Below are 24,945 nucleotides of genomic sequence, written 5' to 3'. Positions count from 1 at the left end.
AGCAGAGCCTGGCTCCAGCCTCCTGACACTCATCCTTTACGTATTGATAACCATTGATGAGGTCACCTCTCAGTCTCCTCTTCTCCAAGCAGCACAGCCCAAGCTCCTCAGGCTTTACTCATAACAGAGATGTTCCATTCCCTTCAGCATCTTTGTGGCTCTGTGCTGGACTCTCCCAAGCAGTTCTGTGTCCCTCTTGAACTGAGAGGCCTATAACTTGACATATTACTCCAGGTGTGTCCTCAACAGGGCAGAGCAGAGGGGCAGAACTTCTCTCAATCTACTAGCCACAGCCCTTCTAATACACTCCAGAATGGCATTGCCCCTCCTGGCCACCAGAGCACATTACTGGCTCATGGGCAGCCTCCCATCAACCGGGACCCCCAGATCCTTTTCCCTTTTGCTGCCTTCCAACAGGTCAGTCCCCAACCTATCCTGCTCCCTGGGGTTGTCCTTTCCCAGGTGCCAGACTCTACACTTGCCCTTGAATTTCATTCAATTTCTTCCTGCCCACCCCTCGAGCCTGTCCCAGTCTGACTGAATGGCAGCACAGCCTCCTGGTGTGGCAGCCACTCCACTCAGTTTGCTGTCCTCAGCAAAGTTGCTGACAGTGCCCTCTGTGCCCTCAGCCACGTCACTGACAAATATATTTAACCAGGAAGATTTTCTCTCCTCATCTCAAATCATGCAATATTAACACTCCCTGTGTTGGAGGGCATGCAAGCGTAGAGTCCCAGCACTGTTAACTTTAATGATGTGAGGGCATATTTAAGAGCAACTACAGCTTTGCATTGTTGTTCCTCCTTCTGGGTGGAATTATAAAAGATGTTTTCATCTACTTCTGAAGAGAATCTGTGTAGTGTCTCTGAAGCAATGGCTCACCGGTGGCAGCCCCTGCGCTAACCTTTAGCGGCCACATCTTCAGAGGATGAGGGGGAGTCCCCCGTTACACTTAAATCAAAGATGTGGCAGAGCAAATGGAGGAGCTATTAAAATGTATTTATTATTCATTATTAGTAAATTGCCTGCATGTGGAGTACTACAGAGCAGCAAAGTTACAATTTTGTTGACTCATTAAAAGTCTACGGGGCCCTGTCCTGCGAAACCCAAATTTGTATTTATAGCATTAATTTTAAAGCTCTCTTTAAGCAAATTACATCTGTGTATTACATGAAAAAGATGCAGAATGAAGGTAAATCTTAGAGAAGGCTGGGAATTTGCTGCTTGAATACACTCCTGTCTATCTTGAGACTTAATGTGCTGTAGGGAGGGAACCTGATTTAACCCAGAAATTTACAGGTGAGACTGTGGAAGATAATGTGTGCCACTACTGAAGATGTGTTAATAAATTCTAATTCTGGATGCTGCTTGCATTCCAATTGCCTCTTTAGTAAATACTTTACCCGTTCAAGTCTGCCAGAAAATCAGATGAAATGAAACCAATTTAATTCCTTAATTTGTATGATGTTATGCAATACTACATCACGCCACAGCAACAAGAAATCGATATTGCCAGAATCACATCTCCTGTTTCTCAGCACTTTGTTAATATGCTGGCACCTTTAGGGAGAGGGTGATGACTTTCCATCTTTTGGATGTGTAATGCCTTCTTTTGTTGTGGGAGGAGAGAAGGAGTAAATAACAAAAGGAGGACCATCATTCCTTCTCTCCTGTGTTATGACAGTGAAGCTGTACTGCTATAATAATTACAAGAACTTAATGCATGAAGAGCTCATTTTCAAGATTGATTCTATTTAGTGATAGAATTTCACAACTTTGCATTCCAAACCTGCCTAAAGTTCACCTGAGATGATGAAGTTGTTTAAAATATAGGTTGGACAGTGACTGGCTTTAGAGCAGGCCTGAGAGAGGGACTTGAGGGTGCTGGTGAATGGGAAGCTCAATATGAGTTGTCAGTGTGCCCTGGCAGCCCAGATAACAACCAGAGCCTGGGCAGCAGGGTGAGAGAAGTAATCCTCCCCTTCTGCTCTGCACTGGTGAGACCTCACCTGGAGTATTGCATCCAGTTCTGGAGACCTTGGTACAAGAGGGCTATGGATGTGCTGGAAGGTGTCCACAGGAGGGCCACGATGATGCTCAGAGGGCTGGAGCCGCTCTCTCTACTACGAGGAGAGCCTGAGGGAGTTGGGGCCATTCAGTCTGAAGAAGAGAAAGCTTTGAGGTGACCTTATTGTGGCCTTTCAGTACCTTGAGTGGGCTACAAGAAAATTGGGGAGGGACTTTTTAGGCTGTCAGGTAGTGATAGGAATGGGGGTAATGGAACCAAGTGAGAAATGGGTAGATTTAGCCTGGATATTCGGAAGAAATGCTTCAACACGAGGGTGGTGAGAGCCTGGAGCAGGTTGCCCAGGTATGTGGTGGAAGCCTCATCCCTGGAGGTGTTTAAGGCCAGGCTGGATGAGGCTGTGTCCAGCCTGATGTGGTGTGAAGTGTCTCTGCCCATGGTAGGGGATTGGAACTAGATGAACCTTGTGGTCCCTTCCAACCCTGACTGATTCTATGATTATATGTACTTAATAGTACATGTAATAGCATCAGGGTGTCTAGTTAGCAAATACATAAATGAAACCAACTGACTGCATGAGACACTTAGTGCCATGGCCTGGTTGATTGGCTAGGGCTGGGTGCTAGGTTGGACTAGATGAGCTTGGAGATCTCTTCCAACCTGGTTTATTGTGTTATCCTATGATGGTGTTGCTGTCTCTGGAGGTGTTCAAACAAAAACTGCATGAGGCACTTAGTGCCATGGTCTGGTTTATTGGCTAGGGCTCCGTGCTAAGTTGGATTGGATGATCTTGGAGGTCTCTCTCAACCTGATTGATCTGTTGATTCTATGATCTCTGGAGGTCCCCTCCAATCCCTAGCACCGTGTGATCCTGTAATATCTTCTCTGGGCAGCTTGGTCTAGTCCTCCATCACTGTCAAAGTAAAGAATTTTCTCACACTGACATGGAACCTTTTAAGTTCCAATTGTCTCTTGTCTTGAGTTAAGGGCTGCATGATTTCACCTGTCCACATAAAAAGATCTCCCAATATTGGTAGTTGTTCTTCCTAGAGAGAGTGATTGACATTGGAATGGGTTACTCAGTCAGATGGTGGAGCCACTGTCCCTGGAGGTGTTCAGAAAAAGCCTGCATGAGGCACTTAGTGCCATGGTCTGATTGATTGGATAGGGTTGGGTGCTAGGTTGGACTGGATGAACTTGGAGGTCTCTTCCAACCTGCTTGATTCTATGATTCTAAGTGTCTACTTCAACTACTGATAATTTGGTTTTCTAGTTTATAAAAGAAGCCAAAGTCAAAACAAAAAAAAAAAAGGGGGAAAGAAAAAAAAGTAGGATACATCTTTAGCATTTTGGCTGTGTGCTGGATGAAATAATTGACTGCCTGATGAAAAAGTGCTTTGTCATATTTTGTAATAAAAGAATGTTTTTGTGCATAACTTGACCTGTCCCAGTGAGTTATGCTGCTCATTGTTTCACAGCAACAATTTCCAGGGGGATTTTTAATGGCTCTCTTACCTCTTAGCGCCTTGCACGACGTTAAGCTGTTGGAAGCAATTTGTTAAGGGGAAATATTCAGGTATAAAACCCCAGATCATCTCTATCCCTTTGGAATCAAAAGTGGCTTTGCCAAAATATTTGAACATGCCAAATTGCTTCTTAAGAGATGTTTGCCATGATAAAACGACAGAAAAGTCCCTTTCCATTATAATTATAACTGACTGCTGGTGCTAAGGTTCCCCCCCCTCCTCATTTAAAGGTATTCTCAAATCTGACAGCTCTTCCACGTTGAATTATGCATTTCTGGCTCTTAAATAGTTCTGCTGGCACGAGACAGCTGAGATGAAGTTGTCTTTCTGAAATAATTGCTCCATGGAGCATCCATTATACCTTCAGAAAGGAGGAAAAAAAAAAGAAAACCCTGTATTACTTGACTTCTACAAATTATAGACTAGCCTATAATGGGTATTTTTGACAGCTATTAGCTGAAAAAAGAAATCTGAGCAGTAAAATGAGTATTGATATCACTCTGCCGTGTCTTGCATGTTAATCCCAACCTTTTCTCTACTCTTTTTTTCCCCTATAGCATGATGTAATCATTAATTACAATACTACTGATGTAATTGTGCTCATCCCAACCCTCCCCCTCCCAGTGCTTCAATAGCAATGTGGGATTTATTTATTTATTGGGTTCTCCAGTAAGGCTCACTTCATCTTTTCTGTCTGTAGAGAAAGAAAAATAGATAAATCAATCAATCAATTGGATTCAAAGCACATCCTGTGCTTGTGTTTTGCCATCACCACCATGCAGTGATAGAATCATAGAATCAAGCAGGTTGGAAGAGACATCCAAGATCATCCAGGCCAACCTAGCACCCAGCCCTGGCCAGTCAATCAGACCATGGCACCAAGCGTCTCATCCAGTCCCTCCTGAACATCTCCAGGGATGGCGACTCCACATTTCCATGGGCAGCCCATTCCAATGCCAATCACTCTCTCTGTGAAGAACTTCTTCCCAACATCCAGCCCAGGTCTCCCCTGGCACAGCTCGAGACCGTGTCCACTCATGCCATTGCTGGTTCTGATGGGTAGATCTGTGACTTGAAGGAGTTAGGTTGTCTCAACTAGCTGAAAGATGGTAGAGAGGTGAGTGTTGGAATGTTCAGCCAAATAGCAAGTGATAGAAGTAGAGGAAATGGCCTCAGGGCCATAGAATCAGAGAATGGTCTGGGTTTGAAAGGACCTCCAAAGGTCCTCCAGTCCAACCCCCTCTGCAGTCAGCAGCAACATCCTCTGTTAGATTAGGTTGCCCGGAGCCCTGTCGAGCCTCACTTGGAATATCTACAACTATTTGAAGGTAGGCTGCAGCCAGATGGGGGTTGGTCTCTTCTGCCAGGAAAGCAGCAAAAGAATAAGGGGACAGAGTCTCAAGTTGTGCCAGGGTAGGTCTAGGCTGGATGTTAGGAGGAAATTGTTGGCAGACAGAGTGATTGGCATTGGAATGGGCTGCCCAGGGAGGTGGTGGAGTGGCTGTCCCTGGAGGTGTTCAAGAAAAGCCTGCATGAGGCACTTAGTGCCATGGTCTGGTTGATTGGCTAGGTCTGGGTGCTAGGTTGGCCTGAGTGATCTTGGAGGTCTCTTCCAACCTGCTTGATGCTATGATTTTATGATCTTTAGGGATGGGGCCCCAACTACCTCCTTGAGCAACCTATTTCAGTGTTCTACCACTCTCGTGGTCAACAACCTGATCCTACCATCAAAAACTTGTTCTTAGCTTCAAGGTCCTTGAGATTCCTCCTACAGGCCTTGGGAAAACTCTTGCATGCTCATATCAGAGGCTTAATTCAATGCTCATAATCAACATTCTCAACCTGGAAGTCTTTGTTCATGAACTTGTGTTTCCCAGGTGATCTTTTTTCTCTCAACCATTATCTAAGTGCTGACCAGGGAGTAGTTAGATCAGGTTGTCCAGAGCCCTGTCAAGCCTCACATTGAATACCTCCAGGGATGAGGCCCCAACTGTCACTTTGGACAACCTGTTCCAGTGTTCCATGGTAGAGATCTTGTGCCAAGGGAAGTTTAGGTTGGATGTTAGGAATAATTTCTTCACTGAAAGGATTATCAGGCATTGGAATGGAGCATGGTGCCATTCAAGAATTGTGTAGATGTAGTGCTTAAAGATGTGCTTTAGTCCAAGGATTTGTCTCTTGGTTGGACTCGATGATGTTAGAGATCTTTTCCAATCCAGGCAGTTCTGTCATTCTATGACTTTCAGAATTCGTGATGCTCTGACCCTTCCTGTGTGATATTGTGATGTAGTTCTTAATGAAGCACAACTAATGCCAGAACACTTCCCAAGTAGATCAAGAAGAACATGTTCTTCACTATGAGGGTGGTGAGAGCCTGGAACGGGTTGCCTAGGGAGGTGCTGGACACCCCATCCCTGGAGATGTTTAAGGTCAGGCTGGATGAGGCTCAGGCAGCCTGACCTAGTGTGAGGTGTCCCTGCCCATGGTAGAGGGTTTGGAACTAGATGATCCTTGTGGTCTCTTCCAAACCTGACTGATTCTATGGTTCTAAGAGGTGGCACAGCAACATATTCTGATATCTGAACCTTCTTTTGTTGGAAGCCTGTAGCAGGCAACTGAGCTTATGGCTGTTTGTCACTGTCTGGTGTATTTATGCTTACAGATACTGCTTTAGGGAGCTCAGCATTCATCAGTTTGCACCGTGCAAATGCATGGCAATTCAAAAAGTGTTCAAAGAGGAATTCCTGGAGCTGGGAGAGGGGAGAAAAGTGAAAAGCATGCTGAACATATTCAGTAAACTCAGTTATTCTGTTTATTAAGTACATATATTGTCTGTCTTTTATTTCATAGGCTTCAATGTCCATGAGTGTCCGTGAGAGCTGATGCCTGCTTGTGAAACTCTCTGTCTCCACATGAAGAAGAGTGATTCTTCCAAAGGCAAGTACACTGCTTTTAAATGCGTATTCATGTTGTGAATTGAGTGGGGAGGGAAGGGTGGTTGTGGACAGAGCGCGTTTCATGCCTTTTGGAAGTATTGTTGAGCTCTGGAACTATAACAGCAGGCTTGTAATATGGAAAATAGGTGAACTGACTTTGATGATTACAGTTGAAAGCATTCATTTAGAATGAGGTTAAGCATAATAACAAGGAAGGATGCAAAGTTTTCTGCCCTGTGAACATTGCACACATTGCTGGGATGAGGAGCAGCAGGGCTGTGGCCGATCCACGTTTACTTTCCTTTGGTTTTGGCTGGTCCACAAAACCTTTCTTCTGTGTTTTTGGTACTCATGTGAGAAGATGTGTCTGGGAGGCTCTGATGTGTGTTGATCTAGGCAGAAAGTAGAAAACAGAAGGTATGTCTGGGAGGATTATTTCTGCCCTAGGACTGTTTTGGTGGAGGCTGGATGCTTCTACCAAGTGTTGCTCTGTGCTGAACCCCTTCCTATGCTGCCTTCAGCCTCCTGGGGAAAGGTATCACAACCTGCAAGTGAAGATCAGCTTGGAGTAAAGGGTGAGATGAGATTAAGTTGCTGTATTCAGTTGTTCAGTTTTGGCAGTGTGCTGAGAAGATTTTACTTACCCAAAAAACACCCAGTATCTAGGCCAATCATCTGAGAGAATCAGATACTGCTTTGGGGAGCTCAGCATTCATCAGTTTGAACCATGCAAATGCATGGCAATTCAAAAAGTGTTCAAAGAGGAATTCCTGGAGGGAATGGATTGGAAGGGACTTGAAAATTTTCTAGTTCTAACCTCCCTTTTCAAGAGGTTTGCCAAGCTGACAAAAGAGGTGAGGACATGTAGCCTTACTTCTAGCGATGCACAGGACAGCTGAACAGCAGTGAAAGATGCACTCATGGTAGAACCCGCAGCTGCCTTCGGTGTCTTTTGACCTCTTGTCACCATCTTGGTGACAAAATGGTCTAATTGTTTGGGTAGGGCTGGGTGATAGGTTGGAGTGGATGAGCTTGGAGGTCTCTTCCAGCCTGATTGATTCAATGGTTCCATGATCTTCAGTGTAAAAATCACCTTGTGAAGAGCAGTGAGGAAAAAGTGGTCCAGATTGCCTTTTCACTGTAAATACCTCCCTTTCAACAAAACAATCTACACTCCAAGGATTTTGAAATAAGGTCAACACTGTAATGAGAAAGATGAACAAAAGAAGGGGACAGAGTCTCAAGTTGTGCCAGGGGAGGTCTGGGCTGAATGGTAGGAGGAAGTTGTTGGCGGAGAGAGTGATTGGCATTGGAATGGGTTGCCCAGGGAGGTGGTGGAGTCACCATCCCTGTAGCTGTTGAAGCAAAGCCTGAATGAGGCACTTAGTGCCATGGTCTGGTTATTTGGATAGGGCTGAGTGATAAGTTGGACTGGATGAGCTTGGAGGTCTCTTCCAACCTGGCTGATTGTATGAAGAAGTGTAAAAGTTGTCATTGTTGACAGAGCAAACTCCAGGAATGCCTCTCTAATCTCACAAAAGAATTTAATGGCACAGTAATCAGTGGAATACAAACTATGTGTGGAAGCACTGCAATTATTACATAATCCATCATGAGGACCCTCTAGAGATGGTATTACCAGAGATTATAGGCTACTTCTCAAAGCCATTAAGGATCTATTAGTTGCCAAACTGGTCTAACCATAATTTTCAGTAATGTCCTCTCTGGAGCATTAGTTTCTTATCAAATGATGTCTGTAGTAGGGAGAACTCAGGCTTTCAAGCCACGACTGTTGAAAGAAAAAGTAGCTTTCACATCTTGGCTATTTTGTGGTTAATGCCCTGATTATATTCTCCAATGCAATTATTGGAGGTATTAATATATCTACTGAGATTTCTGTTTTTCCTTTGGTTGGTTGGTTGCTGGTTTGTTGTGTGAGAAGAGAAGGCTCAGGGCAGACCTCATTGCTGTCTACAACTACCTGAAAGGAGTTTGTAGCCAGATGGGGTTGATCTCTTCTTCCAGGCAAGCAGCAACAGAAGAAGGGGACAGAGTCTCAAGTTGTGCCAGGGGAGGTCTCAGCTGGATGTTAGGAGGAAGTTGTCAGAGAGAGTGATTGGCATTGGAATGGGCTGCCCAGGGAGGTGGTGGAGTGACTGTCCCTGGAGATGCTGAAAAAGAGACTGAATGTGCTACTTGGTGCTATGGTTTAGGTGATTAGATGGTATTGGATAGTAGGTTGTGCTTGATGATCTTGAAGGTCTTTTCCAACCTGATTAATTTTGTAATTCTGTGATCCCAGTCTTGTGCTAATGGCTTTGGGGAAATGGCAGGTTGCTTCAAGTGTGAACAAAAGAATAGCAAATCCTTAGTGTGGGGTTTTGAATCCACTTGCAAAGGAATAAATGGCCACACAAGGTGAGAGTCAGTGAAGAGCCAGACCCAGGAGCTTTTATAAGCAACAGAATGTTGATTTTGGGGACCACATCCAAGGTCTTTGATCTGTGTGAGCTGAATTGGTTGCCTAAGGAGGTGGTGCAGGCCCCATCCTTGGAAATGAAGAATCACAGAAACATGCAGGTTAGCAAAGCCCCTCAGGATCACCAACTGCAACCTAGAACCCTACTCTACAAGATTCACCTTAAACCATAGCCCTACACACCACATCCAAACCACCCTTAAACACAGACAGGGTGGGTGACTCCACCATCTCCTTGGGCAACTCATTCAAGTTCTTGACTGCTCCCTGCATGAAAAACTTTTTCCTAATGACCAATCTAAACCTCCCCAGCCTCAACTTGAGGCCATTCCCCCTTGTTTTGTCTCCAGCTACCTGTGAGAAGAGCCCAGCAGCAGCTTCTCCACAATGTACTACCAATGTACTGCCTTCAGGTAGCTATAGAGAGCCATGAGGTCTCCCCTCAGCCTCCTCTGTTTCCAACTACCCATCCCCAGCTCCCTCAGTCATTTCCCATAGGATTTATTCTCTAGGCCCTTTCCCAGCTTCACTGCCCAACTCTAGACCTACTCCAGTATCGCCACATCTCTGTTGTATTGCAGTGCCCAAAACTTAGCCCAGTACTTGAGGTGTGACCTCACTAAAGCTGAGTCCAAGTGGGACTTTACTCTTTATGAGTAAAATCAAGGGATTTTACTCTTTATGAGTAAAACCAAGGCTGCCCTAGACCAAGTGGGCTGTCAAGTGTTTTAATCACAGGATAACAGGATGTACTCTGTGTGTGTGTGCCTCAGATTTTAAGCCAGCAGCTCTGGAATAGCATGTGGGATGGTAGCTTGTCACCATTTTACTGCCAAAAAAAAAATCATAATGAAATGAAATATCAAGAAGTGTCTGATTAAGGCAGAGAAAAGTTACTGCATTATTAAAGTTGGGGGGGGGAGGATCAATTTTTTTTTCTTTCTTATGCTTTGTCAAATTGATAAAATATCATCTTTCTCCTCAGCTCGAGTTACATACTGTGTAGCTCAGAGATAATCCCTATGGTCTTGGCATATGTTACTTAATTGTCTCAGAAGGAAATACCATAAATACCATGCTGTCATCTCCCATGGGCATTTGCTCATCTGTCACAGTGGGAGCTCCAGACTGGGTGAGGTGCTCTAAGACATTTCTTAAACTATGTAAATCACAGCCATTTCTCCTTCCCACTTCCCAAATGGTCAATTATGTATAAACATGTGTTAATAAAAATTTGCTTCTTTTGCCTCCAAGGTGTACACCCAGAAAGCTCTGGGAGTGTGATAAACTGGCAACACCATCACTGTGGGCCTCAACCTATGACATAAATTACTCAGTTTAAAATGCCCACATGGGTATGGCAGTCTGTGGGTTTTTGGGTCCAGAGTAGGAGCAAAACAAAACTATCAATAAAAGCCACTGAAGAAACAGTTTCTGCATTTCTCTGCTCCTCTTTAAAGGAAGCTGTTTTGTGTCTACCTACCCAGAGAAAAGCAATTAGGAGATTGTGCTCAAAGTGTGCTAAAGGCTGTTTAACACATTTGCTGCTTAATGACCTCTGTACAGGTTCAGTTGGTACAAGAGATAGAAAGCAGCCAAAGCTGAAGCGATAGAGGTGGACAAGACATAGAAAACAGCCGAAGCTGAAGGGATAGAGGTGGTAAACAGCTCCAACAAATACTGATACAAATGGAGGGTGGAAAGGTAGCTGAAATGGTGCCCTGTGCTTAGTTGTGTTGGTGAATAGCCAAGGGGTCTCATTGATTGCAAGGAAAGCTGCAAGGACACTGAGGTGCTGGGGCAACAAAGTGGGTGAAGACCCTAGAGAACCAGCCTTATGAGGAGCAGCTGAAGGAACTGGGATTGTTTGACCTGGAGAAGGGGAGGCTGAGGGGAAACCTCATTGCTCTCTGCAGTTGCCTGAAAGGAGGTTGTGGTGTGGAGAGTGTTGGTCTCTTCTCCCTAGTATCAGGTGGTAGAAAAAGAGGAAACGGACTCAATTGTTCCAGGAGAGGTTAGGATCTGCCATGGTCTGGTTGATTGGCTAGGGCTGGGTGCTATTTTGGACTGGATGAGCTTGGAGGTCTCTTCCAACCTGCTTGATTCTCTGATTCTATGAATATCTGAATTCAGGCTTCCCTGTTGGGAGTTACTCTTTTACCTGAGCCCTTGAAAAACTTTCATGATGCAAATACTATTTTTCTTCCCAGAGTGCTTTCATTTGTAAGGAGGGAATTTGAAGCAAAATGATTTAGTTTTTATTTCCCCATTCATGTTTCATAGCTTTAACAAACACAAATACACTATTTTGTATGGCGTGGTGAGAATCCTGTGTGTTAAAGATCTTTGTGTTTGCTATTACCAGTAGCAAAAAGGACAACATAGCTGGAATTGTTGTTATTTTTGATTCTGTGACTACTTGGCTAATATTTACAGGTCAGATAATGTGAATTATGATAAATTTGTACCATTTCCTTCTCCCCTTAAGGGCTTAAAAATAATGTGTAGCTGACTAAGAGGCTTTTGAATTTAGGAGCATTCCACAAAACCAGCTTTTGGCAGCTTTTTATCACCCACAAAGTCATTGGCATGTAAAAAAAACCCAAAACATGTGTAGTTTTGTGAAGCAGGCAGAGAAATTCGATGGGCAGGGCTATTACATGACTGGGACAAGTGGGTTGTGCTCTGGGTTTTTTCAACCAAATAAAACCGTAGAGGCGCCTTTCACGTCGCTGTAGCTAAAGGCCATCGTAAACCTCTCTTTTCATGGTGGTGTATAACGTTGCTGAGCCATTAAACTCTGCACTACCTTTAAAAGTAGCATGTGGTGGAGAACTCAGCTTGGAAAGGGGAAATGTGTCTGTGTCTTTTCAAATTAGGGCAAAATATTTGTCAGTAAGAAAGATCAAGCAGCTAATACTTAGGTTGTTCAATTTTAAGACCCTTGTGTCTTAATGTTCTGTATGTGCTTAAACCTCTCTCTCATTTTGGTTTCCCAAAACGTCCATTTGTCTTCCTGGTCCAAAATCTAGTTTTGTGGCAAGACATTAACTTGATAGTCAGATTTATTATGTCCTAGTCACACAGAGACAGGAGCACATGGACAATTTTATGTACTCAGAATAATACCAGGGAGCTGGAAAAGTCAAGTGCATCCTTACTGCTTGTGTAGGACCAGAGAAACAGCTACCCAGCACCTTGTAGTAGAAACAGCTGCCCAGGGAGGTGGTGGAGGCACTGTGCCTAGAGGTCTTCAAGAAAAGACCGGATGAGGCACTTGGTGCCATGGCCTAGTTGACTGGATAGGGCTGGAGGATGGGTTGGACTGGATGATCTTGGAGGTCTCTTCCAACCTGGTTGATTTTATGATTCTAAGATCTACACCATTACAACTGCTTTTGAAATTATAGTAGTAATGAACAGCTTTAATTGTTTTGTTTTGCTTTGCTGAAGTGTTTGCAGAGGGGAGATGTGCATGCTTGAGTTATACAATGCTATCTTCCAAACATCCATCTGAATGCTGAAGTTTTTAGTCCTTCCTCTGAATGTGGAAGTATTTAGTCCTTTCTCTACCCTTCATTTTATAGGATGCGCCAGAAAATCTTGTCCTATAAGCTAGATGATATAAACCCTTAAAACGCTGTTCATGTTGTAGTGCAAATAATACCTTTTTCTGTGTAGTAGATGAGGTGTTACACTTTTTATCAGAGAAGCAAAGGTCTTGAGAGTTTTATTGTGCAACAGTGATGTAAAATGATTAAATAAGGTCATTGGAACACAACTTTCCCCCTGTGTGTTTCGCATGGACTGGATAGAATCACAGAATGGTTTAGATTGGAAGGGACCTCAAAGCTCATTCACTTCCAACCCTCTGCCATTGGTAGGGACACCTCCCACTAGAACAGGTCACTCAAGACCTCATCCATCCCAGCCTTGAACACCTCCAGGGATGTTGTGAAGCACAGAATATGATCAAAGATTGCATTCTGTGATCTAAAACCTCCCTGGGCAAGCTGTGCCAGCATCTCACCACCCTCACTGCAAAGAATTTCTTCCTGACATCCAGTTTAAATCTTCCCTCTTCCAGTTTAATCCCATTCCTCCTTGTCCTATCATTACAAGCACTTGTCAGTAGTCCCTCCCCAGCCTTCCTGTAGTCTCCCTTCAGATACTGGAAGGCCAGTGCATGGTCTCCTCAAAGCCTTCTGTTCTCCAGGTTGCAGAGCCCAACTCTCATAGCCTGCCAGCCTGTCTTCATAGAGAGCTGCAGCTCTCCTTGAGGATCTTGAAGGTTCTGTGAGTCTATGTTGGAAATCAAGTATTGCATATATATATATATATGGATACCTTCTCTGATGAGGAACTTCTTTTCAACCTTTAAGCACCATCACTCATTTCCTTGCATCTTACAGAATTAAAGCACCTAAAAGATGACATAATAAAATGACTGACAAGAAGCAGGGTAGTATGTGGTAGGAAGCAGTCCATCTGCACCGGTTATCTGATTATGGGGATATTCATTCCCTGATCACGGATGCAAATTGCATCAGCTGCTCTGTGACCTTCAAAGTCTAATTATTCTTAGTTAATATTAGGCACCTGAGTTTTCAAAAGAAAACATTGCCTGTGTGTACTTGTGATTGATGACATGACGTGTCAGTGTATCACCACTGCTAATTTAAGTCCAGTTAAGGTGGTTGATGAACCATATGTAAACATGAATCAAAGGGATGCTTTATTATTGTAGCCCACGCTGCTAACAGAGGGAAAAAATGTTCTTTTTCTACATGATTATGGTATAATTAAAAATTTTGGTAGCATAAGGCTAGCATCTTACTAGAAATATACAATCAGAAGATGAATAACAGGAGGGCAATAATTTAGAATTAATCATATGCTAACACTGTTAATTATAATTATTAATTAACAGAGATAATAAATTGTGACACATGTAAACGGGAGGCCTGTAATTTACCTCTTCTGATTTATTCCATGTGCTGTGAACTACCTCACTCCTCCATGTGATCCACAGTTCCTGCCTGGTGTGTCAGTAGGTGTTTACCAATGTGTGGTTGATGTTTGCAGTTGCTCTCACTGAGAATGCTTTGTCTTATGTTTAAAAGCTGAGGGAACGTGGGAGCTGCTCTTTGCCTCAAGGAAGACTTCTGAGCTGGGGCAAGGCTGTGGCCAGCAGGACAAGGGAGCTTATTCTTCCACTGTACTCAGCACTGGTCAAGCCACAATTAGAGTACTGTGTCCAGTTCTGGGCTCCTCAATTAAAGAGAGATGTTGAGATACTGGATGGTGCCCAGAGAAGGGCAGTGGAGATGGTGAGGGGCCTGGAGTACAGCCCTGTGAGGAGAGGCTGAGGGAGCTGGGGGTGTGCAGCCTGCAGAAGAGGAGGCTCAGGGCAGACCTCATTGCTGTCCACAGCTACCTGAAGGGAGGCTGTAGCCAGGTGGGGTTGGTCTCTTCTGCCAGGCAAGCAGCAACAAAACAAGGGGACAGAGTCTCAAGTTGTGCCAGGGGAGGTCTAGGCTGGATGTTAGGAGGAAGTTGTTGGCAGAGAGAGTGACTGGCATTGGAATGGGCTGCCCAGGGAGGTGGTGTTGAAGAAAAGCCTGGATGGGGCATTTAGTGCCATGGTCTGGTTGATTGGACAGGGTTGGGTGCTAGGTTGGACTGGATGAGTTTGGAGGTCTCTTCCAAGAGGACACAGCCTCAAGCTACACCGGGGGAAATTTAGGCTTGAGGTGAGGAGAAAGTTCTTCACTGAGAGAGTCATTGGACACTGGAATGGGCTGCCCGGGGAGGTGGTGGAGTCGCTGTCCCTGGAGCTGTTCAAGGCAAGATTGGACGTGGCACTTGGTGCCATGATCTAGTCTTGAGCTCTGTGGTAACAAGTTGGACTTGATGATCTATGAGGTCTCTTCCAACCTTGGTGATACTGTGATTCTCTGATTCTATGTTTAGAAGGTGCAATAAGTACAATGAGAATAACCAGAGATGTCTGTTCTTTGTATCGGTTTGTAGTGGGCAGTGGTTTTGTGATTACCTTCTATTTAAGGCATTCTGGTAGCAATGCCTATGTAGAAAAGTGAAAAGGAGGGAGCAGCTTTCCATTAGCAGTCTTGCAGTGCAGGGCAGCAGAGTTACTGACATCAGTTATGCTTTTGTGTAGAATCTTGGAATCAGTCAGGGTTGGAAGGGACCACAAGGATCATATAGTCCCAACACCCTGCCGTAGGTCTGGACATCTCACACTAGATCAGGCTGTCTAGAGCCTCATCCAGCCTGGTCTGGTAACCCCTTCCAGGATCTCACTATCCTCATGCTGGAGAACTTCTCTCTAACATCCAGTCTGAATCTATCCATTTCCAGCTTTGTTCCATTCCCCCCAGTCCTATCACTACCTGACCACCTATAAGTCCCTCACTCTTGTAGGCCTCCTTTCAGATACTGAAAGGCCACAGTAATGTCACCTTGGAGCCTTCTCCTCTCCCAACTCAACAGCCCCAACTCCTTCAGTCTCTCATCATAGGAGAAGTGCTTCAGCCCTCTGATCATCTTTGTGGCCCTTCTCTGGACACCTTCCAGCACATCCGTATCCCTCTTGTAATAGGAACTCCAGAACTGGATGCAGTACTCTAGGTGGGGAGATGTTGAGGGACAGGCTGGATGAGGACTTGAGCAGCCTGGTCTAGAGGAAGTTGTCCCTGTCAATGGCAAGGAGGTTGGACCTAGGTGATTTTCAGTGTTCTTTCTAACACACACCATCCTGTGATTCTACGAATCACAGAATGTCAGGGGCTGGAAGGGACTTGAGAAACTCATCCAGTCCAACCTCCCTGCCACCTGTACCAGATAATCATAGAATGATTTGGCTTGAAATCACAGAATCATTTTAGCTGGAGGTGACCCTTAAGATCACCAATTACAACCCTTAATAGTATTAAAGAATGTATGGGGGAAAATAATGAAGGTTAGGTGACAAAGTAGAGAATATCTTGTAGGAGAAAATACAGGGGATGTATAAGGTGAATTTGATTGACATCTGGCTGAATATGAGTCAAAAGTTTTTCTGGGTGACCAAAAGACCAACAGCATTCCATCCTCTATTAGGAATAATGTGACAGGTATGTCTGGAGAAGTGATTGTCCCTCTGTACTCATCACTGTTGAGGCCACACCTGGAGTTGTGTGCTCTGTACCGGTTGTGGAGCAAGTGAAGAATGTGAGAACAACTCATGTGAGGAGTCTCAGAGGGACTTGGAGTTATCAAACACTAGAACTGGCTTCCCAGGGAGGTGATAGAACCTTCCTCTGTGAAGGTGTTCAGAAGACAGCGAGATGTGGTGCTGACGTGCACTAGGCTGGGTAGAGTTGGAAAATGATTGGATCTGATGATCTCAGATGTCTTTGCCAACCAAAACAATTCTGCAAGTCTATGAATATTGGAGTAGCAGTGTGCTGTTAAGCAAACAGTGCTAATAAAACTAACTGGAGTGGCTATCACATGTCAAGCTACATGCAGACACTGTAAATACCAACATAGAATCACAGAATGGTTTAGGTTGGAAAGGACCTCAAAGATCAGCCAGTTCCAACCAACCACCATAGGCAGGGGCACCTCCTACATAGAGTGGTTTGGGTTGGAAAGGACCTCAAAGATTATGTCTGGTCACAGCCAGTCTCTGCTAAGGTGAGTTTGGTGCATATCTGAAATGGTGAGACTTTGAAAGTAGAAAGATGCAGAAGGAGGACATAGAGACACGTGCTGGAAGCTCAGTCTTTCTTTATTATGAAGTGTGTGAGCTGAGGCTGAAGTAGGCTGCCTAAATAGGTTGCATCCATAAAAGCCTTTTTAGGGGACCAAAAGAAGCAAAGCCTCCTTTATAAACTTTTAAACCCCTCAACTTGGCTCAGAGGCTGGATGAGTTCAATTTTATGCTTTTTAAAACTCAACTTTAGTGATTATTTCAAAACCTGAACTCGTGTAGCTGAAGCATTTAGTTTAGTAGTGCGTGGTTCGGGGCTGTAGGACTTTGCCATGGGGAGTTAATGTTAGCTGTGGGAAAGGAAGAGAGCTGGGGAGCAGTGAGGAGCACAGAGCTCACATGGCAGTGAGCATTACAGCTGCATCAAAAGCTCCACTTCTCATTTCTGCCTACATTTCTGTTGTTAAGGCTGAATCTTCAATTAGCAAGCATTATGCAGTACTGTCAGGATGGAGAAGGTTAAAAAATACATATCAGAAGTAATATATATATATATTATTTAAGTACTTCTCTATTTCTTGTCTTTGGGATAGGGTAGGTCTGTTTGCAGATGCAAAATCAGAATTTAACACTTAATGGTAGCTGTTGATATTAGGAAAGTGTACAGGATGCTTGAGGGGCAGGGAAAGGAGGTGAAATCTCTTAGACTAGATGAAGCACTTAGTGCCATGGTCTAGTTGATTGGATAGGGCTGAGTGCTAGGTTGGACTGGATCATCTTTGAGGTCTCTTCCAACCTGGTTGATTCTGTGATTCTATTCTATTAAATGCCCTTTGTGGATCTCTATCTGTGTGGTAAAGGATGAAGACAGTAGAAAAAAGAAACAATCCTTCCAAAAAAACAACCCATATTAGAGGATTAGAAGGTTAAAAGAATACATACTAGAAGTGTGTATATATATATATATATATAAAATATTTAAGTACTTCTCTATTTCTTGCCTTTGGGATAGGATAGGTCTGTTTGCAACCTTACAAATCAGAATTTAGCTCTTAATGGTAGCTGTTGACCTTAGGAAGGTGCAGAAGATGCTTGAGGGGTAGGGGAAGAGATGAAATGCCCTTTCTGGATCTCTATCTGTGTGGTAAAGTATGAAGAAAGTGGAAAAAACAAGGAAACCCCCCAAAAAAACCAACCCATACTAGATAGAATCATAGAATCAACCAGGTTGGAAAAAAAGACCAAGATCATCCAAGCCAACCTATCACCCAGCCCTATCCAGTCAACTGGACTGTGGCACTAAGTGTCTCATCTAGGCTTTGCTTGAACATCTCCAGGGATGGCAACTCCAAGACCTCCCTGGGCAGCCCATTCCAATGGCAAATGATGAGAAGGTTAAAAGAATACAGTATCACAGTATCACAGTATCACCACCAAGGTTGGAAGAGACCTCACAGATCATCAAGTCCAACCCTTTACCACAGAGCTCAAGGCTAGACCATGGCACCAAGTGCCACATCCAACCTTGCCTTGAACTGCCCCAGGGACGACGACTCTACCACCTCCCCAGGCAGCCCATTCCAGTGCCCAATGACTCTCTCAGGGAAGAACTTTCTCCTCACCTCGAGCCGAAATTTCCCCTGGCGCAGCCTGAGGCTGTGTCCTCTTGTTCTGGAGCTGGCCACCTGAGAGAAGAGAGCAACCTCCTCCTGGCCACAACCACCCTTCAGGTAGTTGTAGACAGCAATAAGGTCTGCCCTGAGCCTCCTCTTCTCCAGGCTAAACAACCCCAGCTCCCTAAGCCTCTCCTCGTAGGGCTTGTGCTCGAGGCCTCTCACCAGCCTCGTCGCCCTTCTCTGGACACGCTCAAGCATCTCAATGTCCTTCCTAAACTGGGGGGCCCAGAACTGAACGCAGTACTCGAGGTGTGGTCTGACCAGTGCAGAGTACAGGGGCAGAATGACCTCCCTGCTCCTGCTGACCACACCACTCCTGATGCAGGCCAGGATGCCACTGGCTCTCTTGGCCACCTGGGCACACTACTGGCTCATGTTCAGGCGGGTATCAATCAGTACCCCCAGATCCCTCTCTGTCTGGCTGCTCTCCAGCCACTCCGACCCCAGCCTGTATCTCTGCATGGGGTTGTTGTGGCCAAAGTGCAGCACCCTGCACTTTGAGCTATTGAACCCCATCCCATTGGCCTCTGCCCATCTGTCCAGGCGTTCAAGGTCCCGCTGCAGAGCCCTTCTGCCCTCCAGCTCAGTCACATCTGCCCCCAGCTTAGTGTCATCTGCAAACTTGCTGATGACTGACTCGATGCCCTCATCCAGATCATCTATGAAGATGTTAAAGAGGATGGGGCCCAGCACTGATCCCTGAGGGACACCACTAGTGACAGCTGCCAGCTGGATGTGGCACCATTCACCACCACTCTCTGGGTCCGGCCCTCCAGCCAGTTCCTAACCCAGCACAGAGTGTTACCATCCAAGCCGCAGGCTGACAGCTTAGCCAGCAGTTTGCTGTGGGGGACAGTGTCAAAGGCCTTGCTGAAGTCCAGATAGACCACATCCACAGGCCTCCCCACATCCACCAAGCGGGTCACCTGATCATAGAAGGAGATCAGGTTAGAAAGGCAGGATCTGCCCTTCCTAAACCCATGCTGGCTGGACCTGAGATCCTTGCCATCCCTCAGGTGCGCAGTTATTGGCCCCAAGAGAACCTGCTCCATCAGTTTCCCTGGCACTGAGGTCAGGCTGACGGGTCTGTAGTTCCCAGGTTCCTCCATCCAACCCTTTTTGTGGATGGGGACCACGTTGGCCATTTTCCAGTCTCCTGGGACCTCTCCGGTGAGCCAGGACTGCTGGAAAATACATATTAGAAGTAAAAAAAAAAAACAAAAAACATAATTTTTCCTACTCCTGTATTTCTTGTCAGGATTAGGAAGGTGTACAGGATGCTAAAAAGGTAGGGAAAGAGATTGAATCTGCTTTGCAGATCTCTGCCTGCAGAGTAAATATTGTTTCTTGTAGGGCTTTGCCCAGCAAGTACTTCAGTTCTAAACAGCTTCACAATTACACTGGGAAAGAAACCAGCTTGCCTATGCCAAGCTCCCTATATGTTTGTTTGTTTGTGTGTATATATATATGAATATATATTTTTTTCCAGGTAAAGCCCTAAAAAATGGTATAGAAGTGCTTAATACATTCAAAGAACACTAAAAATGCACTCCATTTTCACAGGAGCTCTCATTATTAGAGGATGAGTTAGCCTATCTGAATTAGAAATACATTTGTGAAGGGATTTGGGTAGACATGTCTATATGGATTAAACAGAGCTGCACTCTTTGCTTTTGTGATCCCCCCCCAACACACACACACACACACACACACTCCTTCCCTCCTCTCCTCAATCATAATGAGAGGTGATTGAATTTATTTGGGCAAAATCCAAAGCCGAATCCAGCAGAGGATATTTTCAGAGTTATCCTTTTTAGATACTTGCCATATCAACGAAGATCTGTTTTTAGGGGCAGTTATTTAAGGCTGCCTTATAGGCTAATGAAATACAGTGTGATGGATGTTGTCCCATTTCAGGGACTTTAAGTTACTTGCAGAAATGGAGGGGGGGAAATATATATATGTATAATCTTCAAGCTTTGCTTTGGTACTACTTTTCCAGATCCTACATTTATTTTCAGTAGTAAGATGTAATATGTAATGTATATGTTAATCTTCACCCCCTCAAAAAAGAATATAAAATGGGTTGTGATTTTTTTTTTTCTAACTGAGGATGAGATTTGTGATTTAAGAGAGAGCCTGATAGAAGCAGACAGGGCCCAGTTTAAAGCTGCTTCTCTTGTTACCTCTGGGAAAGGTAAGAGATTTTCAAAGCACCTAAGTGAATCAGGAGCAAAAGTGAAAATCCAGCTGCACAATAGCAGATTGCTGCTTGACAGTCTTGGGTGTTTGGAGAAGTGACATAGCATAGGATTAGCATTTTGTCACCGGCTGCTTTGCAAAGCCAGATACATTTCAGCTCCTCAACCTGAAATCCTGCTTTGTATGCCCTGGAGAGTAGATGATGATGATAATTATTATTATTTTCTTCTTCTCATTTTATTTTTTTCTCTCCTCCTCTTCTTCTCCTTTTCCTCCTCCTCCTCCTCCTCCTCCGCCTCCTCCTCCTCCTCTTCTCCTTTTCCTCCTCCTCCTCCTCTTCTCCTTTCCCTCTTCCTCCTCTTTTCCTCCTCCTCCTTTTCCTCCTCCTTTTCCTTTTCCTCCTCCTCCTCCTCCTCCTCCTCCTCCTTTTCTCCTTTTCCTCCTCCTCCTCTTCTCCTTTTCCTCCTCCTCCTCTTCTCCTTTTCCTCCTCCTCCTCTTCTCCTTTTCCTCCTCCTCCTCTTCTTCTTTTCCTCCTCCTCTTCTTCTTCTTTTCCTCCTCCTCCTCTTCTTCTTTTCCTCCTCCTCTTCTCCTCCTCCTCTTCTCCTCCTCCTCTTCTCCTCCTCCTCTCTCCTCCTCCTCTCCTCCTCCTCCTCTCCTCCTCCTCCTCTCCTCCTCCTCCTCTTCTCCTCCTCCTCCTCCTCCTCCTCCTCCTCCTCCTCCTCCTCCTCCTCCTCCTCCTCCTCCTCCTCCTCCTCTTCTTCTCCTTTTCCTCCTCCTCCTCCTCTTCTCCTTTTCCTCCTCCTCCTCCTCCTCTTCTCCTTTTCCTCCTCCTCCTCCTCCTCTTCTCCTTTTCTTCCTCCTCCTCCTCCTCTTCTCCTTTTCCTCCTCCTCCTCCTCCTCTTCCTCCTCCTCTTCTTCTCCTTTTCCTCCTCCTCCTCCTCTTCTCCTTTTCCTCCTCCTCCTCCTCTTCTCCTTTTCCTCCTCCTCCTCCTCCTCCTCCTCCTCCTCTTCTCCTTTTCCTCCTCTTCTTGCCGTGGTCTTTTCCCCTTCTTCTTTATTATTATTAAGTATGTATATAATTACATACTATATCACATATATTAATATGTATTTCATACATTATAATACGATATCTACATCATAAATATGTGTATTAGGTACACTATATAATAATAGCAATAATTGTATATCATTCTATATGAAAAATATTGAATATACAGATAATTGATATATTAGATAATATATTAATAGTAATAAATAATAATAGAGAATAGATTGATAGATACTATTAATAATAATATATGATAAATAATGTAAGTAATGTGAATTATAAAAATAACAAATAATAGTGTGAATGATGTAAATATAAACAATGTAAATAATAATAATAATATTTTTTACACCACAGTACATTTAGGAAGATATCATGCCCTGGGTGTGTCATTTGTTAGGTCACATCTACATTAGTTACAGGATGAGCAGCAACCATTTGTGAGCTAGATCTATATTTATAGACATCACTGTGCAGAAAACCCTACCACATAATGAGGTGTTGTAAGTGGCATCCTTAAAGAAAACCATTCTGTGAATTTAATTTGATAAATTAAGATATTGTTGGCGGTTGATCCAATGATCCTATGATTCTACACTTTATTTTTCATTTAATTTTTTTGGCTTAGGTGCTTAGCTTATAGTGAAATAAAGCCTGAGTGCTTCTGTTTAAGTTTCTCTGTACTTCATTTTTCAGCCTGCATTTCCAAAGTGCATTGGAGCTGTTTTATGTTTTAAACCAGGGCCTGTTTTTGGAATTGAGTGAGTGCAGTTGTTTCAAAGATCCTTTTGGCTCATTTGTATTGCAGTGGTTTGACAATTGTCCTATCTCTTCTACTCAACTGACAATGCTACCTATTGGGCAAAAGCAGCAAAATGTAATGCATCAAAAAAACCCAAACCCTAAAACTGTAATGACTGAGAACTTTGTAGAGCATAAAGTAAATACAGATGGCAATGTAAAAGCTTAATTTACACCTGAAGAGGGCAAAAAAGAAACCCTTGAGGACAAGGAGAAATATTATGTCAGTTCTGGGTCTTTGGTTCAACGGCATATTCATAAAGAGAACACACTGCTCAAATGAGGTTTAAGGATCTGACTTGAAAGGTCATGAAATTCAGATTTACATCTAAAATTCATCCCATTGTTCTTCACTGCAGCCTCGCTCTTGTAACAGGGAGGGATGTTGCTTGCAGTGCTGCATCTTGGGGAGCTCTGGAGAATAAACCACTAAGTGGAATTCCTTTGGAGAAATCATTTTATCCAAGTGTTACAGCTCTTAAGGATAGGGCTAACTGCAGGCTGCCTTTCTATGAGCTTCTGAAATGTCTTTTTCTTTCTTTCTTTAGTTAGGAATTTGTGCAAGATAAATTTCCGTATTTATAAGTGTGGGTTCCATAGTTTTGCTCCTCAATTTAATTAAGAAAGGCACAATAAAATGTTGGTTCTTCTTCACAGTCTGCATGAGCTATACTGGGAGAATACCAGCAGTGTGCTCAGGTGGCCAAGAAAGCAAATGGCATCCTGGCCTGGATCAGGAACAATGTGGTCAGTAGGACAAGGGAGGTTATTCTGCCCCTGGACTCAGCACTGCTCAGGCCACACTTTGAGTGCTGTGTCCAGTTCTGGGCTCCTCCATTCAAGAGAGATGTTGAGGTGCTGGAAGGTGTCCAGAGGAGGGCAACAAAGCTGGTGAGGGGCCTGGAACACAGCCCAGTGAGGAGAGGCTGAGGGAGCTGGGGGTGTGCAGCCTGCAGAAGAGGAGGCTCAGAGGAGACTTCATTGCTGTCTGCAGCTCCCTGAAGGGAGGCTGTTAGCCAGGTGGGGTTGGTCTCTTCTGTCAGGCAACCAGCAAGAAAACAAGGGGACACAGTCTCAAGCTCCACCAGGGCAGGTTTAAGCTGGTTGTTAGGAAGTAGTTCTTGGCAGAGAGAGTGACTGGCATTTGAATGGGCTGCCCATGGAGGTGGTGGAGTTGCTGTCCCTGGAGGTGTTTAAAAGGAGACTGGATGAGGCACTTGGTGCCATGGTTTAGTTAATTAGAAGGTATTAGGAGTCGATGACCTTAGAGGTCTTTTCCAAGCTGGTTAATTCTGTGATTCTTTGCATGCAAGGCAGAGTGAAACTCATGTGGAAAGAGAGAAGAGTCTCTCTTCTCATGTTGGGGAGCTACAAGGAACTACACAGCTTTGAGAAAGCTGATGCACACCTCAGGAGCGCCAAGAATGTCGCTGTTAAAGCTCATGCTTGCCTTTTTCTCAGGCAGGAGCAGTGAGGGAAAAAGCTCCATCCTCCATGTCCTCCATATGTCCGTCTGAGATTTTGGTGCAATTTTGAATCCCAGTATGAAAACTTTCCAGGTTTATTCCTGCATCAAGTTTTGATTTCAGCATCTTGGCATTTGCACTTCAAAACCATTTTGCTGGAGAAATCTTTACGCACTTAACACAGAAAGAATGAAAACTGTGATGCAAAGACTGTTTCATTTAATACCTCTTTTTTTCATCCTTCTTCTTCTTCCTTTTTTTTTTTTTTTTTTTTGTTTTTTTTTGAACATGCAAGAAACTTCATTTGCCAAAATTCAGCCCACAGTGTTCAAGAAACTGTCTGCATTTTTTAACTATTTTTATCTGTCACTGGAAAAGCTGCAGTGAGTGATGCAAGTGCAGAGTCTGCTGTGGAAAAGGATAGAGAGGAGGGGCTGGGAAGCAGTGCAAGTAAAATCTGAATTGCAGAAATAAAATAATGACTAACAAAAGAGGGAATCTTTCTCTGGACAGCAGTACTTGAGAGAAAAACAGCTTTTAGGTTTTCTGTTTCTGCAGCATCTAAGAGAGTCAGATTTCTGTTCAGTCCTTAGCACAAGTTGTTAGATAGCTGCCTGGTATTCAGGCTTAGTTCCTTTCTTCATTAGATAGTATTTAGAATCCTGGTTTTGATGTCATTTCTCATAGTTATAGTTAATATTTTGTATGAAATGATACACAGAATCACAGTATGTCAGGGGTTGGAAGGGACCCAAAGAGATCATCCAGTCCAACCCCCCTGCCAGAGCAGGACCATCTGTGATTCTGTCATCCACAACCTCCCTGGGCAACCTGTGCCAGTGTCTCACCACCCTCACTGCAAAGAACTTCTTCCTAACAGCCAGTTTCAATCTCTCTTCTTCCAGTTTAGACCCATTACTCCTCATCCTATCATTACCAGACCTTGTCAATAGTCCCTCCCCAGCCCTCCTGTAGCCCCCTTCAGATACTAGAAGCCTACTACGAGGTCTCCTCAAAGCCTTCTCTTCTCCAGGCTGCAGAGCCCCAACTTTCATAGCCTGTC

General features: G+C 44.3%; 1 long non-coding RNA gene across 1 annotated transcript in view; it reads left to right on the top strand.

Moving 5' to 3' along the window:
• Positions 1–24,945, top strand: part of LOC135187517 (uncharacterized) — a 113,633-nt gene that overhangs the window by 62,307 nt on the left and 26,381 nt on the right. Inside the window, exon 3 of the long non-coding RNA XR_010307356.1 lies at positions 6,403–6,489. This is a non-coding gene — a long non-coding RNA (uncharacterized LOC135187517). The remainder of the gene's footprint in view (positions 1–6,402; positions 6,490–24,945) is intronic.

The sequence above is a fragment of the Pogoniulus pusillus genome, chromosome 2 (genome assembly GCF_015220805.1).
Source record: "Pogoniulus pusillus isolate bPogPus1 chromosome 2, bPogPus1.pri, whole genome shotgun sequence".
In the NCBI taxonomy this organism is placed as follows: domain Eukaryota; kingdom Metazoa; phylum Chordata; class Aves; order Piciformes; family Lybiidae; genus Pogoniulus; species Pogoniulus pusillus.
This window is presented reverse-complemented; position numbering and strand designations above follow the sequence as displayed.